Source organism: Callorhinus ursinus, unplaced genomic scaffold (genome assembly GCF_003265705.2).
Source record: "Callorhinus ursinus isolate GAN/ISIS: 27379988/994484 unplaced genomic scaffold, GSC_fseal_2.0 scaffold2, whole genome shotgun sequence".
Lineage (NCBI taxonomy): Eukaryota > Metazoa > Chordata > Mammalia > Carnivora > Otariidae > Callorhinus > Callorhinus ursinus.
Genome location: NW_027397064.1, coordinates 3,265,812 through 3,289,724, shown reverse-complemented (window position 1 = coordinate 3,289,724; position 23,913 = coordinate 3,265,812). Strand labels below are relative to the sequence as shown.

General features: G+C 47.5%; 1 protein-coding gene across 8 annotated transcripts in view; it reads left to right on the top strand.

The window, feature by feature from the left end:
• AGAP1 (ArfGAP with GTPase domain, ankyrin repeat and PH domain 1) overlaps nucleotides 1-23,913 on the top strand; it is a 513,811-nt gene that overhangs the window by 402,117 nt on the left and 87,781 nt on the right. The gene's annotated exons all lie outside the window — the stretch shown is intronic.

The following is a 23,913-nucleotide window of genomic DNA, read 5'->3' as shown; positions in this document are numbered from 1 at the left end:
TCATTCAGCCGGGGCCGTGACGGACCCACAGATGGGCAGCTTAGACGGTGGAAATTCGTCTCTCCCAGTTCCAGGGGCTGTGAGTCCAAGAGCAAGGCGAGGCCCGTCTGGTTCTCGGCGAGCACCTGATTCCCAGCTTGCAGAGGCCACCCTCCCACTGAGTGCTCATGGCCCTTCCTCCATGGGCGCACTCGCTCTTCCTCTTCTTGTGAGGCCGCTAAGTGCGTCCTGAGGGCCCCGCCCTCTCCGCACCAACCCTGGTCACCTCCCACCGTCTCCACCTCCACCGCAGGCTTCAACAGGTGAATTTTGGAAGGACATAAACATTCAGGCCACACAACCTTGTGACTTCCTGTTCCTGTCCGTGGGCTGGCATGTGCCCTCTTGTGCCATCGGAGGAAGATACTCCACAGACTCGACCACGCATCCCACACCTCCCTCCCCCAGGGCCCTAGATCCCTTGTTAGGATACGTCATCAGGTGTGAGGGAAGGAAGCCCGGACTGATTCAGTGCCCGCTCTTAAACGTGTGACTCATCGCAGCTTCCAGACACCCTGGTGGTGTCGGCGGGTGGCCCGGTTGTCTCCGTTTTCACAGGCGAAGGGCAAGGGTCAGGGAAGTACTGCAGGTGATGTGAATTCGGGGTCGCCTCCGGCCTCGAGGACTCATGCTGGCCACCTGGCAAGGACTTCAGGGGCTTGGGCATGAGGAAGAGCACTGGGCAGGGCCACACCTGCCATGCCCCACCATGGCCTTGAAGAACCCAGAAGCAGCGAGGCACCTGGTGGTTCAATTGGTTAAGCCTCTGACTTTTAGTTTCAGCCCAGGTCAAGATCTCGGGGTCCTGGGATCCAGCCCAGCTTCGGGCTCCCTGCTCAGTGGGGGGTCTCCCCCCCACCGCTCCCCCCACTCGTGCGTATATGCTTTCTAAAATAAAAAATAAATCTTTAAAAAATGGTATTTGGAAGCAACAATCCCTTTGCCACTTTTGACCTCAGCATCTTTCCTCAGGACCCCTGTGCTGGCACAGCTTCTTGGCAATCTCTCTCCCGGGTATGCGCGCACACTCTGGTACATTCCAGGGAAATTTGGGAGTCACTGCTTCAGCCCCTCTGCAGGCAGTTGGAACATGCAGGATTGGAACATGGAGGCTGGCTCGACAACTGCAGGCTGGCTCCTGTCTGTGACAAGGGGACATGACTTTTGCAACTTTTTAAAACTTAGGGATGTTTAACTCCCTATGACGGATGCAACGAATCCATGTTTTTACGTTCGTTCTGAGGATGATACCCTTTTTAGGGGGGATGAGGGGAGTGACGTAGTTTGAAGATGGAGGGTAGAGGGAAGCCGTGGACGAAGCCACCCCCATTTGCTTCAACCACCCCCCTCCACCGCCGAGTTCAAGGATTAATCAAATGTGTGCCTCACGTGCTTGCGGGGTCTGATCGTGGCGCGCTCCCATGTTGTTGCGACGTGTTAGTGAGGCTCCGGAGCAGGTGCGGTCTGAGGTAAACTGTTTGCTTAGTAATCTTTGCTAATGCCCTCATGCTTTCAAGTGTATCCCTTTCCGTCGGAGCCATGCGGTAGGCGCCAGGCCCCGAGCCCAGGGTGTCATCACTGATGAAAGAGGGAAGCCCTGTGAGCCCCACGGCAGGCCTTGCCTCTCACACACACACAACTTATCAAGGGCTTCTTTTGTACTCGGGACATGGAGAAAATTGGCCATTTGTCTGTGGGGTAATGGGCTCGGCTGCAATATGAAAATCTCTCAAATGGTTAAATTCAATGACATTATATCCGAGTTCATGAAGAGCGACAACTGCATACAGTTTAATTCTATTTAATTTTTTTAAGGGGGAAAAAGCAAAAGGGAAAATGTTTTAGTTTCTCTTAAGCTGATTTCTCTCTGCTTTTTCTTTAAAAGTGCCTTTCTAGTTGCCACACAGTGATGTGATCATTATCTGCCACCTCGTCGCCTTGCTGCCTCTGCATGCAGTAAAATACAAAAAAAAAAGAGAGAGAGAGAGAGACCAGGGGAGCTTGTGAAGTATGACTTCCTATCCCAAGACTCATTGCCTGCGATTCGTAGCGCTTGACAGTAATGATCTTATTACAGTACTCTGGACCTTGAAGAGATTTCATGAGGAGAGAGAAAGGACAAGCCTCCATGTAATCAAGTGGTGCTGAATATTCCACGCGTTTTTGATCACACACTGATTGGGCACAGTTTTAGCCCATCTTCTAGTCAATTATGCATGGCCCCTGTGCTCTCGGATAGTCAGAAACATTGATGGCTGTTGTCTGGGTTTTGGCAGGCAGCCAGGGGTTTGAAGTGCCTTGCACACCATCATCCCAGGATAAGTGCTTTTTAGTTGGAATTGATTACCTTTCTTTGGGTTTTGCTTAATAGCAAAACTGCATTTGGAGAGGGCTTCAGGTGAAAAATGGACGGATTAGCCATTTAGAGCATCTGAACTCCCAGTCAATCCATAGGCTTCCCTTGTTTCTTGTCTAATTTCTGTTTAATGATACGACGTTTGATCATATTTAAGATAGTCCACGTCCTCTGCCGCCAAGCACACGTGTTGAGCATGGAGGGCGGGTTGGAGCGCATGGCCACCGCGTGTGAGTTCCCAGGACAGTCCGGGTGCCGCTCCAGGCTCCAAGGTGTCTCCGTCAGTGAGCATCCGTCCTGGCCTGAAGGCATTAATTACTAGAGAGCTTTGCGTCTGCAGGAAAACAGGTGGTGGATTCGTCCTACAGTTGACTGGCCCGTTGCAGGTAATTGTGGTGCACGCGTGGCCGTGGCCGGTCTGGGCGTGTTCTGCTCCCTGATGCCCAAGAGGGCTGTTAGCTCGGGGTTTATGCAGTTGTGTACTTCCCATTATCGATCTCGAAGCCTAGTGATATTTGAAAGGATGGGATTTTTCCTACCAGAATGATCACTGGATATTGGCTATTATGAAGCTAACACAGTTAAGCAAATGATAATATGCCTAAGAGAACACGGTTATGAACCAGGAATTTTGCTTCCTCGTGTTACCCTCTGAATTCAGGTTCTTGGCATATAGATGGTCTCAGAATCATCAGATAGGAAAACTTCAAAGTTCTTTTTGACATGTTGTGTGCAAGACTGAAGAGTTGGACATGCCAGGGTGGGGGGTCGGTAGATATTTCTAGAAATCTGTCCTGAGTCCGCCTCCAGCCATTGAGGTGACAGACACCAGAAATGGGAACTGTGCCATTTCGCCATGGGATACCTCAGTAACCTGGCTCGACTCTTCTTAATTGAGTAAATAGGTAGTAGCTTTTGTTCTTTTACTTGGTTTTCATTTAGAGCTTTCTTGCTTTCTGCAGGTGGGAATAATTTTCCTCTTCAGTGGCTCTCGGCAGAAGCCATGAGTCTCTGTAGGCAAGGTAACTAAACAGCCCTAGGAGAACTTACCAGAATCCCTAATTCCATGTTCTGTGTGCGCGTGCACACATGCACACAGAGGGGTTTTTCCTTTCTTAGTTTGGTGAAAATAACATATTTTCTCTCAATATAGACTGAGTGGTGATTCTTGGAAAGAGAAAACTGCAAAACAGAAAATCAAAGTTGACCGTCAGTTACAGCCAGAATTGCGGCCGAGTGTTGCCCCTTGCATGGTGTGGGCAATTCAGCCCTGTTTGCAGCCTGTCAACGCCCATGGGGACCTGTGCCTCTCAGTCACATCCTCACTCCAAACCTTGGCTTATCTAGGACTTTTCCTAAGGCATAAATGCATATAAAATAAAGGATTTTATAACAGGCTATCAAAAGGATATTCCTTGATTTTGATACGTTACTATTCAAGCCGTTAAAGACTTTTGTCATCTTATCCATGGCTACGTTTCAACAGGTGAGAAAAAAGTACTTTACAACAACTGGAAAATATAAAATCCACAGCTAGCAAATAATGCAAGTTTTAAAGGCCATAACTTTAGAAAAGCGTGGCATACAGTATGATGATCTCCTTTCAACCCTGTAATTTTACCTGAACAGGTGAACCTAGTGTTCGCATTGAAAGAGAGTCAGTAAACTGGTACAGTTTCATCTCTGGATGCAGAATAGCTCTTGTAATTAACATATAGTTTACCCTGAACAGGCCGATCCATTGGTGTTAACAACTTAAGACCAATTGCTTTCTTGAATTCCTCCCTGCCCCCTCTGTAAACATTGGTTCCTCATGAGGTGGGGAGATCAGTGTCTTAAAGCTAGGACGCAAGAAGGAGGGAGGGAAGGATTCACCTTGTGGCTGGTGGTTTGGGACCATTTTCTTGAACAACAACTAACAGTGAACGTAACCCATATTATCATTGGCTCTCAGGGATTGCTAAAGAGAGGGGTTGGCGGCACCCCGCCCCCCCCGCCCCAGTCCTGCCAGCAGGGATGGGAAGGGACATAGACATGGTTAGGCCGTTTTGTTTTGAGCAGCATAGAAACGCCCCCACCATGAGCACTCACGGAGGGCAGGGAACGAAGCCAGCGCTCAGCCACCGTCTCCTCCAAACCATGCATGGTCCCAAAATGGTGGTGAAGAGCCATTGGTCGTCTTATGTTTTGAACATTTGAAGATGAATAGGTTGCTGGCATCAATAACTTCAATACCTTCTACTTCTGATCACAACTGATCAGATTGGTTCACCCAAGAGGCTTCTTCGTCCCAAGTTCCTTTGCTTAAAGAACTCTAAGACATGATTTGAAGCCATTCATTTATAGGCCCAATCTAGTTCTTGGTGTAACTTTTTTCCCAAACCCCAAAGTGTTCCGAACCCCCCCTCCACACTGTCGAGATCAATGAATACATTGTGTGACTGGGAGGGAACATTCCATAAGCGCTCGAGGTCTGCTTCTAGGAAGGGTGCTCAGCACTGCAAGGCCATTTGCAGGCGGTCTCCAGGAAGGAAGCTGGGAGAGGAAGCGTGCCCTAGGGGAGACTCGGGGCTCCGGGGATGCTGGGGCCGCATGGGGGTGGGACCTAGGGGCCACAGGGGGGAAGCTGGACCCACAGCTGAGATGCTGCCGGGGTACTGGGGCTGGGAGGGGCTCCATCCGGGCAGGACTACAACGTACGCGAGTGGCATTAGGCTCCATCCTCCGCTTCCAGCTCCTCTTCCCATTTTCCCACATTTTTGCTTCTCTTCTCATTTCACTCTTTTTCTTTCTCAAGCTTCCTTTATCTGGGACTTTTCTTGCTTTTTTTCTCATTTTCTCTTTTCCCTCTTTTCCCATGTACACCTTAATCGACTTCTTTTTCTCCCTTACTTTCTTACTCTCTTTCCTTGTGTTTTGTTAATTTTTTAACCTTCTGTTTATAATGAGAAAATACGTAACATAAAATTTGCCCTCTTTAAGCTTACAGTTCATGGACATCAGTCACATTCACAGTGTTGTCCAACCATCGCCGCTGAATGATTTCCGAAACTTTTTTGTCGCCCCAAAAGACCCATAGCCGGCCCCCTCCCCCAGCCAGGGGTGACCTCTAGCCTACTTTCTGGCTCTGCGGATCTGCCCGTGGTGGACATGTTCTATAAATGAGATCATTTAGTGTTTGTCCCTTGTGTGGGCTCCTTGCACTCCGCCTGTCTTCAGGGCTCACTCATGCACACGCGTGTCAGTGCTCCTTTCCTTTTTAAGGCCGATGTGTGCATTTCATTGTGAGCACAGACCACATTTGGCTTACATGTTCACCTGCTGACGGACACTGGAACTGTCCCACTTTGGGCTGTTGTGTAATGTCGCAGTGAACGTTGGCATAGGATATCTGAGTCCCTCTTGCCTGACATGGCTCTCTGCCTTTCTTCTGTTTCCTCATCTGTACTGTGGACTTGAAGGACCTCCTACAGTTGAGTGAATCAACTACTGTCTCCCTCTTAATCACAAACCTAAATATATGACTTTAACGTGTGTTTGAGTCTCTTCTAATTTCCTTTCTAGAAAGCTCTCAATGTTTTTTAGTTCAAAGCTCCTTGCACCGGTATGCGAGTGTTGATGGACTCCCCACGCCCGCTGCACGGCTGGGTCGCACCGCCCAATGTCCTGCGCCCATGTGGGGGCCCATCCCAACCACCCGGACTCGGAGCTGTGGGCCGGTGTCCCCAGAGGGTGCGCTCCTGTGTCCACGCACATGGCCCTCCATCCGGGCACAGGCATGGCTCACAGTCGTCGCTCACTTGCAGAGGCCAGCTTCCTCCTTTGTCTCCAAAACACTGGCGTGCCCTCTGTAACTTCCCATATGAGCAGCCTGGGGGAGCCATGAAACCTGGAAGACAAGAGATCATCCGTCCTTACTTCTGCCGACTCCACTTTGGCCAAGATGAGCTTTTCCACTTCCCTTCCACATTAGTGACCATGGCCGTTCACCTTTGCGTGCCGCGTTGGGTGTCCCTGTCACCACCTTCCCTGTCCTCACAGCACTTCCCAGGACTCGAGTTCTGGTCCCTGGTAGCCGTCACTTAATTTTTGAGACGACTTGGGGCTGGGTGCTGGCGCCCTCCTAGTTCCTGTGCATCTTCGCCTGCGCGTCGTCACAAACTTCAGTCCACGTTGACCAAGCAATGTGTCCGGCTGCTGTGAGCTCCGTGGTTGCATGTTTCTCTCCGTAAAAGCTCAAATATTGTTACCTGTTCTGTGAACCAAAGTTATTATTAGAGTAGAAGCTGCAGTTTTCAGGACAAGTCACAGCCCTTGAAAAGCCCTTGTCCCTCCCTCTCCACTCCGCCCGCCCCTGCTTCTGGCCACCCAGGCCAGCAGGTGCGGCATTGGCCCTCCAGAGCTGCCTCTGTGGCTCAGGCATTAGGACGGAGACCCACTAGGATGGCTTGTCTCTGCTCCACGATGTCTAGGGCCTCACCTGGAAGACTGAGTCCAGAGGCTGGAAACCTCTGGAATGTTTGTCAGTTACTTGTTGGTGCCTGAGAGGACCTTTGCGGGGCTGTCAGCCAAAACACCTGCACGTGAACTCTCCACACAGCCAGGGTTTCCTCCCGGCACAGTGGCCAAGCACCGTGGGAGAGCCGCATAGCCAGGAGGAAGCCGTGTTTCCCTCTGTGCCTGAGCCTCAGGGGACACGCAGTGTCACTTCTCCTGTAAACTGTCAGCACAGTCACAGAGTCCCACCTCGGTGCCAGGCAGGGAAGTAGACTCTGTCTCTTGCTTGGAGTGTGGCACAGTTCTAGAAGAGCCTGTGAACCTCAAACATCGCTGTTCCCATTATGGAAGAATTGCCGCGGGTAGTAAATAAATATGTGATATGTCAGGTTGTGATCGATGCAGTGGAACGAGATGACGCGGAGCAGGAGGACTCAGGACCCCAGGGAAGGGCAAGGTTATTTTCTGAGGTGGGCGAAGGGGCCAGGAAGGCTCTCTGAGGAGACCTTGGGGCAGAGACGCAGCAGAGGTGACAGTGCCTCACTCATTTGCAGAGGCCAGCTTCCTCCTTTGTCTCCAAAACACTGGCGTGCCCTCTGTAACTTCCCGTAGTGAGCAGCCCGGGGGGTCCATGAAACCTGAAAGACAAGAGATCATCCGTCCTTACTTCTCCCGACTCCACTTTGGCCAAGATGAGCTTGTCTCCGAAACACTGTGTTTCGGCAGACGGATCATGTTCTCACTGGAGCTACGGGGGCCTCGTTAAACTCAGCACTTGTCCCTAGTCAGTGTGCTGACTTCTTTGCATGTTTACGTTCTACTGTATTGCTGACTTTTACCTTCATTTCACTGTTGTAATTATTCAGTGGCAAAATAACAGGAGAAAGAATTTCATTTTATTTTTAAAGAGTTGTTACATTTATTTCTCCATTCTTTAATAGAAGAGTCAATATAAAAATATTTCAGTATCTTCTAGCCTCTTCCCCACATACAATTGTATTCCAGTATTATGGGATTTATCCTTTCCAGGCGGCACTAGGCACCAGAATGTATGCCGTTTTTAAAGGTGATCCAGAGACCCCCCAGATACAAAGGGATGCTCAAGAAAAATGATCATTTTTCTGCATACCACTTAAACCGCTTAAAATAAAGAAGGTGAAATACAGAAAAAGTTTTTTAGTATTTTATTCTGCATAGAATTATTTTCAGAGTTGGGAGAATGGCATTAGGAGTTTTCCAACAGCGGGAGAAAGACATGAGCACTTAATAGTGGGTATTCTCCTTTCTAGTGCTCTTAAAACGAAGGCAATCACATAAGGTTATCTTGCTTCATGGGTAATTAAGGCATTTCACTCTGCAATCCCTTATTCTAATGAAGAAGAAGAAATTTCTCTTTTGCTGAATTACTTCTTGTAAGGGCGTTATTTCTACTCATTGCTCCGACTTTGGAAGATGTTCCTTTTACTTGTGATTGTCTCCTTAATGTCTTATTGGATTGTGAGTCAGAGGGGGGAAAAAAAGTGAAGATTCTCCACAGAATCAGACTTGTAAAAACGCTTAGCATCTCGCTGTCCACGAAGGCAAAACAGGCGGCATGGCAGGTATCCAGACCCCTCTCTTCACCCTCAGGTGCCGGCGACATTCTGCTCACCTGTGGCGTTTGCTTTCTTTGCAAAGGGCGTGGTGAATCCGGACAGGCAGGTGGCTGTGCGTGAAGAGAGGCTGGGATGGTGGAAGTCCTGTGACCAGGCAGATAGGAGCCGGTTAGGAATCCGGGCTTGGGAGCCATGCGTGCTGGGTTTGAATCCAGCTCTACCTCTTACTGGCAGGACGGCCTGAGCAGGCTCCTCACCCCTCCCGCGGCAGTGCTGTTAGCTGTAAAAGGAGATGACTGCTGGCCCCCTGCTGTCCAGAGTCACCGAGCTCCTATGTTCCGGGTGCACAGGACAGAGCCCGCCCCTCATTCCTTCCTCGGGACTCGGTTTGGACATACCACAGTGTACTCTCGGGAGCCGGATTTCTCGCTGTATATTTGGAGATGATGCGGACTCACCCGAGAAAGGCCCAGGGGCCCTGTTATGTTCCGACTTAAGAGGTCCCTTGCTAAATTGTGTTTTTTCCAATGTCGTGGGCAGTAACAATCAGCAGTTATCCACGAAATAGCACTGACCAAAGTTTTCAAGCTGCTTCTTCAACACCCAGAGCACCTGCCCGTGGTGGGCTGTGGCAGAGAGCAGCCCCTCCCACTGCCCTGTGAGGGGGACAGAAACGGTTCCCACATGGAAACCCCACTCCACAGACTCCTCTCAGCCTCTGCAGTTGATCTCCAGATGACAGCCGTGGGTGCGGTCGCCTCCAGGGAGCCTGTCCAGCCACAGAGGTGAACTGGAGACTCTGCACTGTCGTGACTGCCATTAACGCTGAACAGCTCCCCCCCCCAAAAAAAACACAAACACAAAAAAACAAATTAAAAAAAAAAAACATTGGAAATTCCCTAATTAAAATAGTGGCAAAAGTGCATTAAAGGCAAAGAAAAACAGCTGAATGTTCAGGCATGGATTTTTATATGTACAGCCTATCAGTGACTTTAACAGACTCTGTGCCTTCAAGACTCGAGTGGAGTTATTTTTCCTCAGCATGGGCAGCGGGAGATCTGGAACCCCCCAGGTCACAGCTGTACAGCTGAAAAGGCTTACCCTTTGCAGGGCGGGCAAGAGAACACACTGATTTTTCCTCATGTTTCTACACTGCTGGGTCAACAGTTACTTTCCGCCTGGGGCACCTTGTCCTGTGTCCGTGACCCATTTTTTGGAAACATTTCACACAGTGGGGGAGAAGTTTGGAGAGCATCGCATAGTCTGTGTCCCTGTTGGGAGTTTTAGCACACTGAAGTCTCTTGGAAGCCCTCCACTTAAAAGAAGGAAAACGAAATCCTCATTTAACTTATTTAAACTGTGATACCAAGCATGTGTGGCCATACCCATCTAAACTCTAGTTCAGTCCTCAGGACCATTATTCTGTTCTGAAACACATTTTGGGAAGTGTTTAAACCAAAGAGTACAGTTTTTGTTTTTTAAGGTTTTTTAATTTTTTTAAATAATCTCTGCACCCACAGTGGGGCTCGAACTCACAACCCCGAGATCAAGAGTCTCATGCTCCACCAACTGAGCCAGCCAGGCACCTTGGGAGTACAGTGTTTTAATTGCTTATCCAACAGCATGTGGGAAGCCCTGAAACCTCCTCACTGCTAATTTGGGAAAGAGTGAGTGAGCACGTGGGATTTCACCCATGTGAAAACCCAGAACATTTCTAGAGGCACGGAGGTCTTGGGTGTTTGTTCAGCTCTGAAAAGCTGTAGTCCCGGGACTGCTCTGGGGCAGACACTTGCCCCGTGGCCCCCGGCCCCCAATTCCCACAGAGCTCCAGGCCAGAATTACAGCTCACATTATAGATCACCTGAAATTAGACAACACACTTTCCTTATGTGTCCTTTTTAATAACTGTGTGCTTTCATTTTCTCATTTCAAGTAATCATAGAGAATGCTTATCCCTGCTTGAATCCCTTGCATTTAGCATCTTTTCCACATGTGTGTTTTTATGTATTCCTGCAAGCTAGTTACACTTAGGAATGTTCCCCGACTTTTTCATTGCGGTGTGATAGTGGATGGAGAGAACGTGTCTTTCAGTGCTGGTGCTTTTGTACATCTTGAATTTACCGATGGACATAAGAATATGGTAAATGGAGGCTTGCTTCTTTCTGTTTTGAAAGTTGAGAAATGAATCATCTTCATTTTATTTAATATTTATTATTTACTCTCTGCCAAACTGTACACTAATTGCACTCTGTGCATTATCTTCTTTAACCTGGACTTTCCCCGCCGACCTGATGAGACAGGCATTAAGCAGGAGTAGAGGCCTCAAAATGCCAAGTTGTGTTGGTTTCCATGTTACGTGAATTTCTTGGGGAGAGTGTATTGAATGGATTAGATTTTAATCAGAACTAAGTGATACTCAGAATCAGAATGATATTCAGCATGTGGTGCCATAGAAATAAATATGTTATTTTCAGTGTTGTTTCTAAGTAAAATCTTTAGTTTACTTAAAGCCACACTACCTACCACCCGTGGGGGGCGGGGTTCGGGGGCAAGGAAAGAAGATCTGCTTCAAGAAGCATCACGCTCTGGGCATCGTGGACGGGAGGCAGCCCCACGCCGTCGGAGGACACACAGCCTCGATAGGGCACTTGGATGCTGCAGATCAGACGTCGCCACTGAGAAAATCTGTAAGCTGCCCAGAGCCAATGGGAAGCCCTCTGCTCTCCTCCCGTCGATGCGGTGGCTCTGTGTCAGGACCATGCTCTCTCCTCGCGGCTTATCCATCTTTGTTCTTGTTGTGCTTCGTTCTTTCCTTGATCTCTTCTCTCCCTTGCCCATCGCCCAAAAACTCCATTGTGCAAATTGACTCGGAGATGGGGCTTGATAAAACACTGGTGTGTCACCTCCCAGCCTCCGCGCGGCGGTGTTATTAGCTCTTGCTGATTATATGGCTGCGCGAGCCAAAGCTACCGCCACGTCGGGCTTGCAGGGGTGCGGAGATTAACTGGGGGCTTTCCAGCCGTTTGTCACGCAAATAGTGGTGCCAGTAAACTGAAAAACGATAAATCATTTTTCTCAAGATTGAAATCTTTTATCAGTTGTTTCAGTTTCATTGTTCAGTCAACGATTAGCAGCCAGCTCTTGTCACTCGGTCAATCCACCGTGTGGCTCCCGGTCCCCGGCCCCTGACGTGCGGGCCCCTTCCTCCTGCCTGTCCTCTTGCTGGTCACCGCCACTGGACAGATGACAGATAGCAAGGTGTCTGACGGGCATCTCCTAATTTCCGAAAGTTAGGCTTTGACACGCAGTTACTTTCTATTGCAGCTGTGAGATCGGTAAACGGTAAACATTTTTCTTTTGCCTCCCAGGGGGTGTTTTATTTAAAATCTTTGTGCCTCTTCATTTAAATGTCAACCCTCTTGATTAGAGAAGTGAGGTGATGGTGTTCATGCTCACGCCTAAGTCCCTGATGTCAGTGTGAGCGTGTGATAGAGCCCTTTGGCTGCCTGGTCCAGAGCCCAGTTCATCCGGAGGGTGGGGCCTGCAGTCCGCGTGTGTGCCCACCCAGACAGAAGCCAGTGTATGCTGATACTGGGGTTCATGGGAAGCAAAGAGGCGTTCTAGAATGTTGACAAATCATGGTCATCAGAAGGGGCCTACAAATATTTTGAAACCCAGGGGCTACTAGGAAAGATCTTTGACCCCCCTTTTCTTTTTTTTGCTTTTTCATTCAAGTCTAGTCCATCAGAAAATATAATTCTACCCCTAGCTAAATGTAGAAGAGGGAAAAAAAATCACTTAGTGTATTTATGTATCAAAACCCTACCTGATTATTCTGTTGGAGCCCTACTTGGCCAGGAGTGGAGGGGTGTGTGTGTGTGCGCGCGCACGCACATATGTGTGAAGACTTTAGGGAAGACTTTTTTTTTTTTAGAGAGAAAAAGGGAGAGCATGATTGGGGAAGGGGCAGAGGGAGAGAGAGAGCCCCGAGCAGGCTCCACACCCAGTGCAGAGCCCAATACTGGGCTCAATCCCACGACCCTGTGATCAAGACCTGAGCCGAAATCAAGAATTGGATGCTGAACCGACTGAGCCACCCAAGTGCTCAGTGAAGACTTTTTTTTTTTTTTTTATGTTAGAGAGAGAGCACACGTAGGAAAGGCAGAGGGGGAGAGAATCTCAAGCAGATGCCGCACTGAGCACGGAGCCCAACACGGGGCTCAGTCTCACAACCCTGAGATCATGACCTGAGCCGAAACCAAGAGTCGGACGCTCAACCAACTGAGCCACCCAAGCGCCCCAAGACTTTTTAAAATTCTATAATTTTAGAGATCATTCTGAATTACATTTCTACTACTTTCAAAAATATTTCCATCCCATCTTAAGACTCAGCTGTATTTTCCCTTGGCAGTATTTTTTTGAGGGCTGTGACTGTATCCTGTGCCTTCAGTTCCTGTAGCATCAACAGTCAAGATAATTGCATACAGTATGTGATTAGTGGTTTGTCACATGTTGATACCTGTTAAATTGTCCAACTTATTGTTTAAGAAGTAATTTGGAGAACTTCTCCAGCTTCCCCAGTGTAGTCAGTCTCCAAGGTAAGCAGTAAAAACCTCCGTACTTGCTAACAGGAACGCTCACGGCCCACTCCGTTGGAAGCTTCTGGTCTCCCCTGTGGATTGTACCAGTCCAGCCCCATCTGCTGAGATCCCTCTCCTCCGCCCTTCCTTACCATCTTCCTCACACACGTCTGGGAGACACTGTGTTTGCACACCCACCCCCACCCTTACGAGGGAGTTCCTGGCTCTTGTTGAAAAAGAATTTCGTCTTTTTCTCTTCATCAGAGGTTCTTGGCCTTTGAGGGTGGAACTCCTTGCATTCTCTTGTCCTTTGTGGATGAGTGGCTAACTGGAAGAAAGCAGTGGAGCCTCTAGGAACTGATACAGAAGGTCGCTAGGAAATTATTCAGATAGCACTTCAACCAGCATTTCCCTCACTCGTGTCTCTCATGCTGTTTGAGCTTTTCTTTCTGTGGATCCACATACTTTGCTCGGTCTCGATCTTGTGCGTGCAGGAAGGGGAGGATGGTGGCATGCACCGAGGCCGACTTTGTGCCCCTCTTGGTGCCATGTCCCCTTCACCCTTCATGGTAGCCCTGAGATGGGGGAGGAAGGAGACCGTGGCACCCCAGGTCACTCCTTGGCCATCCTCTGCCTCTGCCAGACAGGGTGGCTGGGTTCCCAAGCACCAGCTTTCCCTCCTCACCCCTCTTCTCTGTTGTCTGTTACGTTACCTTGCACCCACACCCCTCGGAGGGGGGCGGATTTGCCATGCCAGTTGTTTGGGCCACTGACCCACTGAAACCCACCACACCCTGTGACCACATCTCAGTGAAGGGAACAGTCCGTTGCCATCCTGATACTTTTTTCTTGGCAGTTTGCCTGTCCTGCATACTCTACAAGATATCACTTTTTTCCCAAAAAGAATTAGAAAAACACAAGTAAAGAAAACCCCCAAATAATGCATATATGGTATAGATTCCTATGTTTCATATTTGTTCATGAAACTGATGGTTGAAAACCATAAGGCCGTGAACTCAGTACTTCTGTGAAATGAGCCGCTATAGTATTCCTTTTTCTTGCAGTTGGTTTGGGGTTTTTATATATGAAATGGGCTCCCGTGAGGATAGCCGATTGCACCTCATATCTTGTGCCCAAGTAAAACATATCTATTTGGGACAATATTTTGTAGACATACTTGTGATTACATACTTGTTTTTCCTACATAACTCTATCAGTATTCCTCTGTGTAAGAAAAGGTGCTGATTTTGTCTTCTGACACTTGGGAATCTGCGTTCAGAGCCTCCCAGAGCAGGTCACTTCCCACAGCTGTGCCTCCCTGAATGTCACGAGACCAGCTTAGCATGACTCTGGTCTTTAATTTTATTAAACTCTTCCACTTTTAGTTAAAAAGGTGAGTTTCTTGTGCTGATTACAAGCAAAGATCTAAATTTAGCATGGGGGCAAACATTTTTTTCTCAATGAGTTGAACTCCTTTGCTGATTCTTACAAGTTAATCCTGAAAATTCACTGGAGGATTGTTTAAACATGGTACACTTTTGTTAAATATAGATTGTAATTCACCAAAGGGAAAAAAACATAATTTCAAGGTCAGCAATTCCAAATAAAATACAAGGAGACAGCTCAGTATCCATTAAGAGCTGGCCCTGGTGAATTGCTGCCTCTAGAGAGCATTAGTTCACAAACGTACCGTGAAACTCATGTTCACAATCAGAAATTAAACAGCGCATCTCAGCACAACCACCAGGTGGAGCAGGCTTTCAAGTTGTTAAGGGTTTCCAGAGCTGGGGAGCCTGGGTGGCTCAGTTGGTGAAGCATCTGCCGTCTGCTCAGATCATGATCCCAGGGTCCTGGGATCGAGCCCCACATCGGGCTCTCTGCTCAGCGGGGAGTCTGCTTCTCCCTCTCCCTCTGCCGCTCCCCCAGCTTGTGCTCTCTCTCTCTCTCTCTCTCTCTCTGTCAAATAAATAAAATCTTAAAAAAAAATTTCCAGAGCATGTGTGACACATACTGTTCATGCCACAAAAAGATTTCAAATTGTCTTTAATTTATAAAAGTTGATTTAGTGAGAATAAGTCATATATTACAGTGAGATAATAATTTCCTCTGTACATATTCCAAGCTACAGAATAATCTCTTCCCTTGGTAATGTTACTCTGTGCATTTCATTCTGAGGAAACAATTAAAATGACCGGGAGAAAAATATTCATATTCCTGCCCACAGATGTTTATTATAGTATTAAAGTATTTTAATAGACTTTATTTTCTAGAAAAGTTTTAGTTTCTAGAGAAGACTTCTAGAAAAATTGAAGAGCTATTGCAGGTAGTTCCCAAATGACCTCCGCACAAACACACATGTGCACACAATTTGCCTTCTTATTTACATCTTTAATTAGTATGGTGTATTGATGAGCCAACATTGGTATATTATCATTAACTTAAGTCTGTACTTTTTTGGATTTCCTTAGCTTTTACCTGCCGTCTCTGCTCCAGGATGCCGTTCAGAATACCACATGACATGTAGCTGTCCTGGCTCCTGAAGCTCCGTCTGGGGCTGGGACGTTTCCTCAGACTTTCTTGTTGTTGATGACTTTGACAGTTTTGAGGAGTGCTGCCCAGGTATACTGCAGGATCCCCTGCTGTTGGAATTCATCTGATGTCTTTCTTAGGATTAATCTGGGGCTGTGGTTTTGGGGAAGACGACCACAGAGGTAATGCGCCATTTTGGGGGGCCCCTGGGTGATTCAGCTGGTTAAGCATCCCACTCTTGATTTTGGCTCAGGTCGTGATCTCCGGTCATGAGATCGAGCCCTGCATCGGGCTCTGTACTTGGCACAGAGCCGGCTTGTCCCTCTCCCACCACCTCTGCTCCTCCTCCTCTCGTTCTCTCTCTCTCTGTAAAAATAAGTAAATAAAATCTTTTTTTTAAGGGCTGTTTTTATCACACCCTCTCAGGGTCCGTGTTCCCACCGCCGTTCATGACCACCAGTGCTGACCTTGATCGCGACTTGAGATTGTGTTTGTAGGGCGCCCCCTGTGAAGTTACCCCGGCCGCCCTCCCACCCCCACCCTGTCCTCCTGGGGAGGAGGCCTCTTGGTCAGCCGTCACTGAGGAGTGGGGAGTTACCCTCCTCTTCCTCAAGGGTCTGGTATCAACATAAACTATTTGGGGTTCTTCCGCATGGAAGCTTTGTCTCTCTCTCCATTTATTTATTCACTTATTTCTTTACATCTGCACGGACTCTTGGATATTTCTTTTTTGCTTATTTCCGTGCTCAGATTGTTCCAGCTTCGGCCACTGGAAGTCCTTCCCATTGGCTCCTGTGCCTTTTGTCACCTGCCCCCCCCCCCACAGCAATGTAGGATGGGTCTGCTTGTTTGTTTTAGCACTTCCTTACTTCCTAGGACCACACAATGCCCCAGGCTCATCTTGTGCATTTCCTGCCCCAGGCCTAGAATGAGCCACTTCTCCGAGGAGCCCTGGTTCTTTTCGTTGGAGAACAGTATTGGAAACTGAGATCTGTGGGCTAGATTTTGCTTGTTATGACTGGTTGTCATTTCTCCTTGGCTCTGTCCGCAGACACAGCAGAGAAGAGAGATGTACGTGGGTATCCTAACATGTCTGTACCCATATTTGTAAATCCTTCTATATGTGACCATCTGTACCTATATTAAGTCAAACAGAAGATAGTATTTTTAGTAGCATGAAACTGGAAATAACTAAATGCTTAACAATAAGGATCAGTTACATATACAATATGTTATAACTCCATGATGCAACTGTAAAAAAGGATAATTTCGAAAACTATGGTAACTTAACACCTTGCATTCAGAAGTAGTACAGGTCTCTGTAGAAGCCATACCCGTAAGTGGGATTATTATGCACGTATGTGGATAAGAACTTTAAGAGGACAATGGGAAGGATAGTCAGATGGCTCATGGTTTATTCTTATTATTAAACTACCATGAAATTAACTTTCCTTCTGAAATAATATTGGAGCAGTGTTCCAGTACCGTTCTTGCTTGAGGCTGAATAAAGTGGGTGTATTTAAATTATTCTTACAGAAAGAAATGAGACCTTTGTTGTTACTCTGCTGTGTAAATACAGCCCTCTCCCAGGCCCTCCTGAGATAATCGTGACCTTGTTTGTTCACTCACAGTAGCCAAGGGGCAAGCTGCAAAGTTGTAGAGTTCTGGTCGGAGCAGTTTTACAGAAAGCAGTGTGTTAGTGTTTCAAGGCATGCGTGTCCACAATAGCAAGAAGAATCAAAAGTTTGGAATTCTTCCGTTTTCCGCTCTGATCTTTGTACCCCATTGCCTAAACAAATACCCACGTATCTCACAGCTTCCGTGGTTTCCGAAGCCACACATCAGAATTCTGTTGGGAATTTCCGGGGAAGTTCTCCTGAAATGCCAGGGGTTACAAATGTTTCCTAGAAGATATTTTCACTAGTCTTCTCTGATTCAGATGGCCACATCTAAGGGGACTGTGACAGACAGAATAACCCTGAAGTGTCCTGTTTCACTCAGGCAGGTGTAGGAAGTCAACTACAAAGATGGTAGATCAAATGCGGCGTCTGCCATTGTGGAGGCTGGTGGTCCAGTGATCACAGCCCCTCAATTACAGCCCTGTGAGGGAGCGTGAGCAGCTATCATTAAATAATTATGCCTTTGATTAGTTGCTTTAACTCGTCATTGTCTTTGAAATATGATAGCACAATTTAAAGTTTTATTAAAAAACTATTTTTTCTGGAATTGAAAAAACCCAAAGAAAAGCCTGCAATACATTCTCTTGGAGGAGATTGGGAAGAAAAAAAGAAGAAAGGAAAGCAGGGGTGGGGGGCAGATGAATGTTTCCCATTATCACTCCTTCCATGGTAAGAAGCTCAGGCAACCCGGTGCCCAGCCTCCCCCTCCCTCCCAGGGTGGCTGGCCCCTCGCCTGCCACCGGCTTCCCCAAGCCCTGAGCTGGTCCTCCAGGGCTGGCCCTCAGAGAGGGCCAGGAGATGCGGCCGGGGCAGAACCCTTGCCCCATCACACTTGCCCGTGTTGAACACAGTTGAACCCATCTCACAAAAGGTGTATTTCGCACATACATCAAGCAGCTTGGCAAAACTCATTTGAACCTCAGTTTGTCTTAAGTGAGAATTTGGTTTGCTTCTTGTTCCTGTTTGGAATGCCAAGGATCCAATCCTGTAATACGAAGTGCCGTTCACAGAGTAACTAGACCTAGAAAAAGCTGGGGACCCAGCAGTGGGCATCATGCCCGTTGTCTGTTCTCGTAGCCCAGTCGTGAAGCCGCGGGGCCCCATTGTCAATAAGATCCTAACAAGTCACCCTCTCCCGCCCTCCCTCCCAAAAAAGCCTTTCCTTCTCAAAATGAATAGCTGCTCCATGAAGACAGGGAAAGAAGTTAACATTATGTATTGACATGTTTCCAGTCTCCATCTGAGAATGTGCCAAACCTAAGATCTACACACAGATTTATCACAAAGGTGTGCTCAACTTCAGCTCTTACTTTATTCTAGTCCCTGTTAAAAGTCATCCTCTCGGCATAGTACTGAAATACCCAATTAATTTTGGGTGCACTTGAACCCTGGCTCTGCAATGCAGTGTGTTTCTAGGCCACAAGGAAAGCCAGCTCTCTACCTAATTGGAACTTCTGGTTTTATGGCATATCCCGGAGCTTTCGCTTAGTTTTTATTTTCGCTGTTTTCTGGGACTAATGGTATTTTCTGTGCGCATCTGCATTAACCACTATGCAGAGGCCGTCGGCAGCTTGTATCTCCTAGCAGTGTTAAAGAAGCCACCACTACGGAAATGTATTTGCTGTAAAGAAAACCATTATGAGTTATTGGAAATGGAGTTAAAATTTTTAATTGAGGCTCAGTGACTTAATTTCAGGGTTTCCTTTAGTTCGGTATTTTATCTGCTGCGTTCTGGAGCTCCTGATTATGAGAAGAATGCTAGTCTTGCTAGAAACTGGTAACAACTAAGTTCTTTTGCTTTCTGAACATATGTCCTATATTTGCCTGGCCTCCGGTTTTGTTTAATCCTCTCAAAGGCTCTTTTAATGGACGTTTCAACATGACTACTTCTCTGTGTGGCAGCATCTAGGAAGCGACCGTTATGTCAAGCCCCTTCACAGCTCAAGGAGTGAGTTCCCATCGTGTAGGAATCTTCGGGGTTGCATCTTATGAAAAAAAAAAAAAAAACACTACCTTTTTATAAAAGAACAGAACATTTACACAGTCTTGAGCAAATGAACTTTTAAATGGCCAGCACAAAAGAAATCTGCAATCTCTAACCTCACAATGAAATCGCCACCAACAAAAGATCACGGGGTGCTGGGCGCTTGAAACTGGAAGTGACACAGAACCCCGGCCAGACCCATGGCCGCCTGTGGGGGCTCCTGGGGGATGCTCTTTATCCGGCGTCCGGTCCTGGAAGGCTCCGAGGAGCGGGGGCGCCCCCCCCCCGCACAAGTGGCATTTATACCAATGGCATCTTGAAAAATAAATAAATACACGTCTGGTATGGACAGGGAGCGGCGCTATCTGACAAGGTTATCATTTGGCTTCTCTAAGAGGTACAAGTTTACAATTCCTCGTATGAATAGAGGGAGTTATTTGTTTCGTTCGGAGACAAGACATTCTTAGAAATGAGTGACACACCTTCTCCGACCCAGCCCCTTCCTCCGTGTAGGTAAAAAGATCCTATTAGTTCTCATAATTGATTCTGAGGGCTACAGCGTGCCTCATTTAGCCGGCCCTGTTCGGTTCATGCCAGGGATGTAATTCGTGCGCACTTGAACATCCAACATGGCTGACAAGGCTTGGACATACAGCCTCATGGCTGCATCATTTTTTAATCAGCTATCTGAGGAATATTTATCTAATCAACAAAGAGTGCTGTCAGAAGGAGACCAGAGGTGACATTAATATAAGTCTGTGGTCTCCTGGTACAATGATGGAGGAAGAGTTTAGGATAAAGCCCTGCTCGTTTGAGCATGCCAACAGACTTAAGGAGTATTTTTATTCCACTTGTAAAGAGCTAGTCAGAAGATGCTCCTGTTGGAAATCTGCTGCGTGTGATCAGTTCTCAGGCATTCACTCACAAGCTGTAGTTAAAAAAAAAAAAAAATACAAAAAATTCTTTTTTTTTTTTGCTTAGAGAAACAAAATAACAAATTTTCCTTTAAAATAAGATTTCTAAGTCCCTCATGATCATCATGTGAACTCCTATGAAAAGGTATAGCTTACAAAAATGAGATGTGTCATAATTGGGAGTTGTTAACTCTAAATGATTCCATCTACTCTTAACTTAGTAGAAAGCCATAATTTGCACATTTCCCCCCTCGTTCACCCTCCTTTGAAAAGATCGTGACTGTCTGTTAATAATTACGAGTTGAGTGTTTCACGCCATACCTCATTTTGGACACCCGGACACAGAATTCATCATTTATAACTCTCAGACCTTACCTTAAAGAAATATCCTGTGATTGAAGTTTATGCCAGCCTCCCTTCTTTAGATGTATGACTCAGGATAAGCAACATTTAAAACCCAGGTGGACTGGGTCACAGCCACCCCACCTGCCGGTGTGGTCACCCACTACCGAAGAAAATCAGTCACCTCCGAATGTGCATCTCCGTGGGGCAGCTTTCAGGAGGGGCCGTGTTACTCGACTTCCAAGTGCATATGCTCGGACACTTGCCATCATTAGGATTTGGGTACCAGAGGTACCACAATCACCTCTCTTTGCCTTTCTTTGTAATTCGAAGATCACCTTATAAATTCACTTCACTAATGTGAATCACTGCTTCTTCAGTGCTCCCATACCAAAGGGCTCATTGTGAATTTTAGGGGGGAGTTGACAATGCCACTGTTATTAAAAGTTAGTAAACTTTTTGTCCTATAGTTCAGAGGATGAGTCCCTGTTCTCTCACCCTGGCTTTTTAAAAATTTTGGTCATTTTCATCCTTAGGAAATACATTCCAACCGGTATAATGATGAGTTCCACGACCTTCTCTGTTGTGATTCTCAACCATCAGTGCATGTCCCTCATACCACCTCTTGCTGTGGTGTTCACTTAACAGTCTCATATTCGTCGTGAGCTCACAGTTCACGTTTTGATGCCATTATGGGGAGAATGCTGTCCTGCCATTTGCTCCCTTTCCCCAGGCCCCACCGACTCTCCTTCTGACCCAGATTGGGGTTCAGAATGTCCCATTTAATTTGCAAGCTAAACTGAGAAGAGCTCAATCTCACCATCTGCATTCGGGCCGACTGTTAGTTTGCATTACTTCTGAAGTTACATGTTGTAGGATTGTATGTCCTTTGAGATTTGCATTTGTGTTCTCAACATTTAAGACCGTGCGGAGACATCATGCCATTTAAACAGCCACATGAGGCACTAAAAACCCTGTAGAGAAGAGACTTGCATATCCAGTGAGCACACCAGTAGAATGGAAATCATTGATGGTGGCTCACACCCTGCTGCCTTTCTGTCCAGTAATGTGAAACTCTGATATTAAAACAGTAGTTTTGTGAGAAGGAACACTAGTGACAAAATCAAAATAAGTTGGTGTTTCAATGGAAGAAACTATCCCTGAAAAATTAAAAAAGAAAAAAAAGTAAATTTTCTCATTAAAATAAAGATAACCCAGAACATTTAGAAGTCTGAACTAGTCCACGGGAAGCCCTCAAGCATCACGAGAGGTAATGGTCGTGGCGCGGGGCGGGGCATGGAGCGGGGCCCGGCCGGCGGCGGCGGCAGGCAGGCTGCAGTGCATCCGCTCAGTGCAGTGTCTCCGTTTCCCTTAGAAGGGAGCCCAGGCAGCAGCACTGCACGTACCCGGAGATTTTATCGATGATAATGCGATTGTATTTTCTCTTTGAGAACCTTCTAAACAAGTGGACACAGAGCAGTCAATGCCCCAGGAGATAAATGCCCGTGTCAGGACCTTGGTATCCTCCAGAAAAAGTCCATTTGTTTAAGGGGAAGAAAAAGGCATGACACTTTACACATTAAAATTGATTATTTCATCAATAGGGTAATAGAAAACCAGACTTAGAGCTCACTTCCTGCTTATACATCCATACGATAATGGGAGATCGGAGCATGAAAAATGCAAGGTCTAAAGCAGGCGAGGGAAGAGGTTTGCATGGAGCACCCCTCCTCTCCAGAGGGGTGCCCAGCCTTGGGTCTGCCTATTTATATGTAAATGTTTGAGAAAGAGGTAAGTTTTATGCTGAGCAGTGGAGCCTCTTTTGCAGCTACTACTTTCGGGAACTTGTGAAACACGGGCCAAGCCACTAGGGCTTCGTCTGTGGAAATAATTAAACACGCAATTAATTCTACAAAAGCCCCCGCTCTACCTGAGGAAGCGGATAAATATTCATCAAACATTTCTAAAGTAAACCTTTGAAAACTGTGACTGGTTTCCTTTGTCTCAAGGTCGGGCATTTGCGCTGCTGGGTGCCTGTAGCTCGCTCTCTCTGAGGAGCGTGCTGTTTGTTACCTGGGACAGACCCCTTGTAGATGGTGGAGAACCTGGGCGTGGAGAGGGCAGGGGAGCTTCTGCAGGCATGCAAGACTAAATCCAGACCCATCTACTGCAGAGGGGCCTGAGTCCCCAACCTTAAATGGCCACGACTGTAGAGATGACATTTCTTGTTAAATTATTTGTTAGTTTTCAAGCTACAAAGTCATTCTTAGGTGTTTAGTTGTGGCTGGCTCTTTTCTCGTTTTAAATCAGGTGACAGCTAAGTTACAGTTCGGTTTTTGCTTTCATCGTTAACATAAAATTTGCATCCTGAATATACGGTGTGTGTTTCAGAGTTGCACTTGCTTCCTTAAACGACCCTATTTCTTACACGTAGCTCACATCGTCCCTCCAAATAAATCCAATACGCACAGAAGGGCTTGAGATTCAACTCCGGAGCGCAGCTCCTGGTGAGGACCTGGTTGTCACCGTGGGTCACGTGCTGGCTGCCAGAACTTGGCGCACCCTTTGAGATCGAGCGCTTGGGCTCTGATACGACGCTGGGTAGGAACAGCCCGCCCGTCGTAAGTCAGGAACGCGCTGGGGTGCGAGGGACCACCTGCCAGCCTCGGTGTACCTTGTCTCTGGCTCAGTCTGTGAGCCACAGGGTCGGCCTGGTTTCCGCGGTGAGCTCCAGACACACTTGCGGCAGTGCAAACACCTGCCTTCCCCAGGTGAGCAAGCGCTTCTTCCCTCCCACATTGAGCAGTTATCCAAAGAAGGCCTGCTGGCAGGTCGGGCCGCTTTCTTTTCTTGGCTGTGGCAGTGGAGAGAGAGGGTTGGTCCGGCGTGCCCCTTCCTCGGGAACACCTCGCTGTTTGTGAAATGTCTCCTCTGAAGGGCTGGCGGGAACCAGTGTCTCCACCACAGTTGTCTGCCATCCTGGGGGGTTGGGGGGCGGGGGGCAGGTGAGCTGAGAACGTGTCCCTGGAGAAGAGTGAGGAGGCTGGGGACCCCTCCCACCCACCCACAGTCACTGCACACAGGGTTAAATTCCTTCTGCATTTCACTCCCAAACCCAGGGTTTTTCTGTGGGTAACTCGCTATTTGTCTTTTTTTTTTTCCCCCCTTGGGCGAGCTGAAAACTTGAGGCATGTGCTCTTTGGGTTCCTCGGAGCTCCATTCAGAGCCTCCAGCAGCCCCCATAGGAGAAGGGACTCCACCCTTTGATGACAGCAAGCTGCTCGCGGTTTTGCTGGTGTGGGCTACTGTCCAGATCAAAACAGGTCTGGGGAGAAACTGCTTCGCTATTGGCAGCTCTGGGTGTTCTAGACCTACCGTCTGCACCGTACGCATGACCT